Source organism: Echinops telfairi, unplaced genomic scaffold, assembly GCF_000313985.2.
Source record: "Echinops telfairi isolate 266 unplaced genomic scaffold, ASM31398v2 ScPeMD7_2010;HRSCAF=2546, whole genome shotgun sequence".
In the NCBI taxonomy this organism is placed as follows: domain Eukaryota; kingdom Metazoa; phylum Chordata; class Mammalia; order Afrosoricida; family Tenrecidae; genus Echinops; species Echinops telfairi.
The window spans coordinates 13863843-13873600 of NW_022105908.1; positions in this window are offsets into that span (position 1 = coordinate 13863843).

The following is a 9758-nucleotide window of genomic DNA, read 5'->3' on the forward strand; positions in this document are numbered from 1 at the left end:
TGTGCCAGCCTGGCCGATAATCACATGTGGTGCTGGTTGAAAGGCGGAGGGATAAATGGGTGGTGAGGCTGCGCCTTCTGAGAAACTAGCCCCTGAATATTTTATGAATAGCAGCAGAAAATTGTCGGATACGGTGCTGTAAGAGGAGTCACTTAAGTCAGAAGGCACTGAAAATACTACTAAGGAGGAGCTGCCTTTTCAAATTAGAATTAGCCACCAAGGTGTGGAAGATCTTTCAAGGTCTTCATTTGCCGATGGAGCATGGCTCCAAATGAGAAGAAACATCTGCTAACATGAATTACTGATTGAACATGGAATGTATGAAGTATGAATCCGGGAAAATTTGAAGTTGTCAAAAGTGAAATGGAATGCATTCAGATTGATATCCCAGCCACTAGTGAGCCGAAATGGGCTGTTCCTGGCCATTTTGAATCAGAATATCATATGATTTGCTATGCCGTTATGTTCAAGAGGAATGGCATAATATCATCAAAAAGAACATTTCAAGATCTGTCTTGAAGTACCATGCTGTCTGTGATAGAATGAGATGTATAATCCTACAAGGAAATCCAGTTACTACTATTATTTGTTGAAGGCCATTAAGACTCAGACTTGAAACGGCTGAGCTATCCTGACCCAGGTGTCAGTATCTGCTGTTTGCTTCTGCGGTTTGACCTTGAGACTAAGAAAAAGAACAAGGATGGATGCGAGTTCTGGGAAATCAGGATGTTTAATTTTTATCAAAGAATGCTTGACTTGGCAGAACATAGAGTTGCTGACGTATGTCAAAATATGTTCATTATAACCCCGGCTTGTTTCTGCATGTATAAAGGGAAGATGTCGAATAAACTCGGGGCTTCAGTATTCACTGTTGCCCTCCCAATACTTTCTGTCTCTCTTTTTTCCTTAATCCTCACTCCCCCTTTCAGGACCATTCGACTCGTTGGCAGGCTCCGGAAATTATTCAAATTTATACACCAACCATTAATGTAATGAAAAAATTGAGGAATTATACCAACTTCTTCAGTCTGAAATTGACCAAATATACAATCAAAATGAATTGATAATTATTGGTGATTGGAATGTTGGAAACAAAAAAGAAGAAACAATAGCTGGAAAATATGACTTTGGGATAGAAATGAATCTTGAGATTACATCATAGAATTTTGCAAGGTCAATGAATTCTTAATTAGAAAGATGTTTTCAAAATATCTTGATTGAAAATAGGTAGAGTTACCTAAAAGGTAGCGCTATACATGGGCTTTATCAGATGGAATACACAGGAGTCAAATGGCCATGTGTTGGAAGAAATCAAGGAAAAACTCATTGTCAGCTGCTTTAACAAGGCCAGGGACTGCCTGTGGAACAGACCATGAATAGCTCATATGTAAGTTCAGGTTGAGGTTGAAGAAATTAAAAGAAAGTGTAGTTCTTCCATGTTCTAAAGGATCAGTATGCATCTGAATTGACTGGAAGACCATCAGTGGGTTGAGCATAACTTCATAACATGATAGCAGCTCACATACCATCACAGTACTACAAACAGCAGACTATAGTACGCTTAGTTATTAGTGCTACTATAACAAAAACATCACAAATGAGAGGTTTTAAGTAACAATTATTATTATTATTATTATTTTTTACAATTTAGGAGCTCAGAGAAGTACAAGTTCCACATCCCACTTCTAGAGGAAAGATTTCTCTCTGTGTAGTGCTGTGGAGGGAAATTCGTGTCTCTTCGGGCTTCTGCATAGAAATGAGCTTTCTGGGGTTTGACAGCCCTATTTCCCTTGTCTTTCTTTGAGACTTGCTTAATCTCTTTTAGTACCTTAAAAGAGTAACTCAAGATTTATTGAATACCATTGACTAAGAAAGATAATCCACCCCAAATGGGATTATAAGCACAGGAAAACTAGCATTTACAGCACATAGTTTTAGGGGACATAACTCATTTCCCCTGCTACCTTCAGCGCCACCACCCAGCACCAGATGCACCAGCAAAAGTGTAATGTCACTGTATTTCTTAATGTAGTTATGTATATACGTTATCATTTATTTTACCGACTCCAATCACTGTAATACATCCTCTTATTTCATATCTCTTAAGTGGCTCTACTCCCTTGAACAAATCCTAACTGCTACACTGACATCTGAATTATTAGCTTGGTAAAGTAGGGAATACTATTTTTGTACATAATTTTTCTTAGTATGGTAGTTGGATGATTTTATGTCCGCTAGTCCCTCCTAGCTAGGAGTGGAGTTACACCTGTCAATCAAATAGTAGCTTGATGACAGTTTCTTGGGGATGTGGCCATTGGTACAGAAGAGTAGGACTCTGGAAACTGCTCTCTCTCTGCCCCTCAGCCTGCTGCCCGCTGTAACTGCTTTGAGGGGTGGACTCATGTGGGCAGCTTGACGCTGAGAGCTGTCGTTACCCTGCCATGTTTCCACCAACTTTGGATCCATGGGACCGGGCACCCATAGGCTTGTGGTCTTTCTGCTTTCCAGGTCCCCGTTCTGCATCACTAGCCTGAAGCTTCATGAGACTGAAGAGGGAATTCGGGACTTGAAGTGGACTTGGCTGGGATGTCTCCTTGATATATAATGACTTCTTGATATAAAGCGCTTTCGTTCTATGGATGAGTGTGACTGGATTTCTTTCTCTTGACAGCCCAGTAGTTGGTCTGAAGTCTGTTGCATTCAATGGTCTATCAAGTGGCCTCTAGAGAACTACAATGCTTGGATGCTTTGTTTCCTATTTTTGTAAAATTTAAAATGCCCCTAACTATTTTGATTGTTTGATGATATATATTTTATGTCCTTATTTTTCCCACTGGGCTGTGCCTTCTGAATCTAGAAATGAAGTTATTTCAATCTATTTCTTCTTTTCTGTATTACCATTCATCCCCGGGCTAGTAAGGGCCTGGTAGAAATAATTCCTGAGACTTTTGGAATTCCGTGGTGAAAAAAAATAGCCCACTCCTCTGCTTTTTACCTGGTTGTGTGAAGTGTATGTTCTTCTGATACACCGTGCCTCTCTTTTTAGATTGCTCAATTGCTTCTCATCTCTCTATTTTCCAGCTCCTAAAATTCCGTTGCTTTTGTTTTCTTTGCCATTGCCTTGTCCTTGGGATTTTAATGTATTTTTTATCCCTTCTTTCCCTTCTAAGAAGTGCTTCTGAAAAGACAAGCCATAAATGTAAACAGATCATCTCTCAGCCCTTCTAACTTCAATGTCCACGATCTTTCCAGAACAGCTTTCAGCTCTGGGTTCCCAGGGCACAGCTCCAGGTCTGAGTTCTGTCTACCACACTGATCACTTCTTTCCAGTCTTTCTTGTGACCCTTATCACCCACCTTTATATTATTTTTTTCTCTCAAGGAAACACACTTCTATATGGTGAATCTGCATACCAACTCTATAAGCGTACTCAGGAGAAAAATAAGTCTGTTAACTTATGCAAATATTTAAAGTCTTGGAAACTCCAAAGGGCCCTTCTGCTCTGCCCTGTAGGGTCTATCTGGGTTGGAATTGACTCATTGGCTGTCAGTTTGGTATAGAACAATGCCAGGACTCATTAGCCAGTTCGCTGTACTGTGATGGCTTTCAAGTTGTTAGGATGTTAGAAGTTGGGCCATTTGTACTTCAAATATCAGCAAAGTCAACCAAGGTGGACTGGTTTTAAGCAAGCTTCCAGATAATGACAGACAGGAAGAAAGGTCTCATGATCTGCTTCTGAAAATCAGTCGATGAGAACCTTAGGGAATATAAAAGAATATTGTCTGACTGACTTGTTTTGGACATGTCTCAGGAGCGATCAGTCATTGGAAGGTAACACCGTGTTTGGTGAAGGAGAAGGCCAACAGGGCAAGGGAGAGCCTCAGTAAAACGGATTGGCACAATAATATCAATGACAGATTCAAACAGACCAGAGATTCATGAGGATGGAGCAGGACTAGGCCGTACTTTGTTCTGTCGCATGAGATGGTCATGAATTGGCATGAACTTGACAACAGCTGTCTCTTCTAGATAATGTAACAACCACGTCTTCAGTGGTTACATCCTCAGCAATCCTCGGAGGCAAACATTCATACGATCCCCATTTGGACTACTCAAAAACTCCTTACTAATAATATTTTATAACACACTAGTTGTTTATTTCCCCACCTCAATTGGATCCTCTGAAAGCACCCACCACTTCACTACACCCCACCTCTCCAGTTCCTCAAACCACCAAGCCCACTCTGTATCTGATTCCTCACTCCATGGAGACATCAGGTAGATATTCACATGAAATGTGTTATTCCTATGGAATTTATAGCAAATCCGACTAGCTCTAACTCCAAATCATGTGCCAAATATAAGTGATAAACCTGGGCACTTTCACCTTTTTTAATGATTCCCACCTAGACCTCCAGAGTCGCCTTCCTGGATCACGACACCATTATCTTAAGAGATCTGCCTGGTCCACTACCGCTCTAGCTGAAGACCCCTGAGAGTGTTACAAGCTGTTGGCTCTCAACTGAAAAGTTGTTTTTTTTCGATCCCACACAGAGGCGCTGCCTGGTGATGTGCTTCCCTGAAGACAGATGGACAACTACCAGAATGATTTCTTCAGTATGCAAAATAGATCATGCCACTCCTTTGTTTAAGACCTTCAGTGTTTTTCCATTGCACTGAACCAAAAAGTACCCCTTACTATAAACTGAAAGAAGTCGCGATTCTTCAAATATGCCAAACTCTCCACCCCCCAGCCCCGCCCAGCATCTTTGCACTTGCAGGAGACATTTCCCCATATGGTTCCATGTTTTCGTTCCTAGTATTAGCCAGTCAACTATTCAATCGTCGCCTCTTTAGAAAGGTCCTGCCTGGTCAAAGTAGCGAAAACAGCATCCCTCGACACTTTTTATCTTGTCTTATGTCTTATTTTTCTTTAAAGCACTTATCACGACTGAATAGCATTTCATATATCTAGCTTATTTGTTATTGCCTGTCTTCTCCACTATATTATAGACTATTAGAGGTCAGTGGTATTATCTTGTCCACAGTAATATCCCTAGTCTGGGAACGGTGCCTGGTACATAGTATAAATTCAATAAATATTTATGTCATAAATGAATATTGAATGACTCATATGCCAAGCTCTTTGCTGCCACTAAAATACTGAACAAGACAGATGATGCCCCTTCACTCCTGACTCATACCCTAATGATCAGTCATTATTGTTCCCATTTACCAAGCTGATGAATTTACTTTTCATATAACCCCATATCTTTGGCTTAAAAACAATGTCCTTGAGATCAATTGTATTATATTCACCTGGCTGCCCTGCACCTACCAGAGTACCTGGCATATGCCATTTTGCTAAACACTTTTTAGTTACCATCTATATTTCAGTGTATTTGTTTGTATTTATAACTATTTAACTTCTCAGCAAATTTGTAACTGTGTTTTTAAATTCTTAGTAAACAACTGCAGTCCCATAAATCAGGCTTAGGAATTCAGTGGCAAATGGTTAATATCCCTATTTTGAACAAGGAAACCACAAGCGAGAGTGGAAGTAAATTTCTCAAGGTTATCCAATGAATCATTGCCAGGGCTGGAGTTAAATCCCATAACTCATTCTGGTATAGGAAGCACTCTTACTCCTGCTTCAAAGATACACAGGGAGAACACTGTGTTTTGTCATCATTTTTCATTGGAGAGTTTAGAATAGACAAGGCTTAAATCAATTTCATAACAGAGGTCTTTATTTCATTTTGTAGTTTCAGTGAAATGTGGTTAATGATCATTAAATGCTACAGGTTATTTTAAACTGAGATTAGCTAATTGATCATTAATCAGTAGCCAGTGCTTAAATAATTAATCCCATATATTGGCAATATTGTTGCTAAAGTGGCCTAAGGTCACTGTACTTCTGTGAAACATCTTTGCCACATATAAAAACATAGAAACCATGGCCACATCTATATATACACCATTTTTTCTTCAGAGATAAATTATAAATAAGAAGTCATTACAGGAGATCTTAACATTGCGTGCCTAGTATCTATTTCCAAAATGGAACGAGACATTTGTAGAAAGCAATAAGCATAATTAATATTTTTGCAATGGTAATGACTATATATTATACAAATTGAGTTTTAGCTTCAGAAGCTGAAATCACCTAAAGCGGACTCTTCCTTAAAAAAAAATCAAGTTTGTCTTCTTTTATTCAATTGAGTCATTACAATTATGTCTCATAAAAGCTGTAAGTCTCTGGTTTTAGATGCCTTATTCTTCTTTCTCCTCCAACATTGGCCAGAGTGGTTTTATAACTTAACTGTGGTTATATTGTAGCATTGTTCTGTCTAAAATAAAAAGCTAGTAGGTTTCCACTTTATTTCTAACGCAATCCAAACCCGTTGCCATATTCTATAATGCCCCGTGTAATTCTGTGACTGTGGTGTGTCCTAACCCCATCTCCCACACCATCTGTACTGGGCATCACAGGCCAGAATGGCTAGGCTTATTGAAGTGTTAAAACCAAACCTTGAGACCCGTGCTCTAGTGTTCCCACTCCAACAGACTACCAGTCTCAAGCAGTCCAGTGTGTCTGGTTTTTTATTATTTATTTTTTAAATTGAGGCTTTGTTCCACAGCCTTCTCTCTTTCTACCAGGGTCTATCTTCTGTTGATCATAGTGATGGCTGAGCGCCACCTAGTTCTTTTGATCATAAAGTCGATGAGCCCAGGTAAACTATCTGTCCTGTAAAGTACTTTCTCCTTTAAATATTTAATTTCCTTCTTCCTCTGTCACTCTGGACAAGTAGTTGCATTTTAGGCAAACAGCTGTATCTTAGGTCACTACAGTGAACCCTCGCCACTTCGCGCTTCAACTTCCACGGCTTCACTCTATCGCGGTTTTTGCATAACAGCGCATGCTCTGTCATAACTGCCACTGATTGGCTCATACTGTACACGCTTCTGTCTGCATCGCTACGTATCAGAGCTACGTATCAGATGCATTTTTGCTTTTGTACAGTGTACTGTAATTGTTTGCGATTTTAAAGAAATTTTATCTAAGCCCTATGATGGCTCCTCAACGAGCTGCTTCTTCTAAGCCTTCTGACAATAAAATTAAGTGCCAGAGGAAGATGCTCACCATCCAGGAAAAGGTAAAACTTTTGGATATGATCAAAGATGGCAAGAAAATCGTGGAGGTTGCACGCCATTTCGACTTGAATGAGTCTTCTGTTCGCTCCATCCGTAAAGAGGAAAAAAACATCCGTGCTACAGCTACTTTCACTTTCAACAAGGAAGCAAAGCGCATCGTGACAAGTCATAATACTGTAAACTAGATGCCATAAATAATATAATAAATAATAAATGATAATTGTAACGTCCAAAATGTTTTACTGTATTTTCCCTTTTTCGTTTAATAAATTGGGTAATACGAGTGTAATGGTGACTAAAGGGTGTTTTTTCATGTCCTCTATGCTCTAACTATGAAAATATTTGATTTACAAATAAGGAATCCTACTTCGTGGAATTTCATTTATCACGGTAGGGTCTAGAACCGATTAACCGCGATAAACGAGGGTTCACTGTACTTGGAAGTTTTTATGAGCCCGGATACTGCACACCAAAGTGAGGTGTAGAACACAATTTTGTGAGCTGATCGATAGGGTTTCACTGGCTAAACTTTGCAAACACATAGCCAGGCCTTTCTGTCTAATCTGTGTTCATGAGGAAGTCTATTCCAGACTCTGCCAGTATTTGGAATACTGGCAGCATGGCTTATCACATTATAGCAAGCCATCACAAAAGACAAGCTGACTGAAGGCTATTGGATCAAATGAAATCATCACCTTAGGTTGATCATGAAAAAACTAGGTTGTCAGTCTTCTGTCAGCGCAGCACTTTGCAGTTTGATCTTTTGATGTCTTGTTCATGAGAGCGCGGGGCTACTCAAAGTGCTCTCTGTACCAGCCCCATCAGCATCACTGGAGAAATGTTCAGGAACAAATCTTTTCAGGCCCTACCTAGACCTGCTGAATCAGAAATGTTGAGTGGACACTCAACAATTAATATATTAACAAGTCCTTTCACAAGCCATTTCTGATGCACATTGTTTGGGAGCCATAACCTACATCAAGCAATTCAAGATAATTTGTAAAATTGCCTCCCAAACATATCAAATCCTGATTTAATATGGAAGGCAAGTAATAACTGATAAGCTAGATGCATTAAAATACTCACTATAATAATTATTATAGTAGATCAACCAGTAATCATTATAATGGATCATACTAATATTTGTCAACAGAGATTACAGATATTCCTTCAAATTTTGTTTGCTGTAATATCTTTCCACGACTTTTATTTTAGTCAGAGTTTATATTCTGTCACATGCTATATCTCTGTGATATAAAATTTCCTCCTCCACCTCCTAAGTTTTCTTGCATCCCTACCATGCAAATTCAAAATACATTCTGTGGGGATGTATCATGCAGTCTAGGATGTCATAGGGGTTTTCGATTTTCTTCCATCTTTTTATACTCCCGAGAAGAAACCTGTTAGACACTATGCCAAACTCGGCATAGTAAATTCACCAGCTGAGAATGAAGACTATACCCCCCAAAAAATCATCACAACCATCCAGAGTTATCCGAACCCTGAAATACCAGTTACTACAAGTTCGAATCAGCTCAATGTCAGGAAGTATTTTGGAGCCTCCAATATATGAAAAACAGAGGAGCCCTTATTGGGGCAGGTCTGTTCTCCCCTGTAAGAATCTATGAGCTGAAATTCACTAGGTAACAGTACGCTTGGCGTGGGATTTCAGGATCATCCCAAAAGCCATTTGCTATTTTTGTTTCATAACATGAAGGACCAGTGATAATTTCTCATAAATGAATAGAAAACAATGATGGAATCAAAAGCATGCTTGCGAACATTGGGATGTAAGCTAACATCAAAATAACTTTTCCAGTTGTGGTACTTAAACCTTATTTATTTTCATATGGCAGCTTTCTGAAAACATAGTGGCCTATTTTATAATTGATTCTATAAAGAAAAGCTAGCAGCACACACACACACTCACGCACACACTCACTTGCACACACTCACACACGCACACACATTCACACACACACACACACTCAAAAGGTTGAAAAGACGCAACATTTGCAATTTATAAAGGACTAGTATAGGGAATAAATTAGTTTATAATTATAATTATTATAAACTAATTATAATAAAACTATTAACTGTATTGCAAGGAGCAAGGGATTTTACTTAAAATCCATATATAGCCTTGCACTAAATTAAAATAAAAGTAGACTATAAAAAGATGGTGCTTTACTTTAAAATAGAATGTAAAATTGCTTACAGATGATATTAACAAAATGAACAGAAAAACCAAAAAAATCATTTGCCATTGTTAGTGACAAAAATAAATGAAACTTTCAACGTGTAATGAAATGACTAGGATGCACTATATCTGTGTAGGTGAGAAATTGTTTTAGAATAATACCAAGAAGTATAAATTAACTTTCATAAATTTCATTGCACTAAGTGGAAGTGAAAAACTTCTTCTACACCTTCCAATGCGAACACCATGCCTACTTGTTCATCTTCCTGCTCTCCATTTAACCTTCTTTCACTTTCTTACTTTATTGCACTACTGTATGAAAACTTTCTATTTGACTACATTCTCATACAGTACTATTTAATTTACTTTATTTAGTTTAATAATTGTACTAATTATTAATACA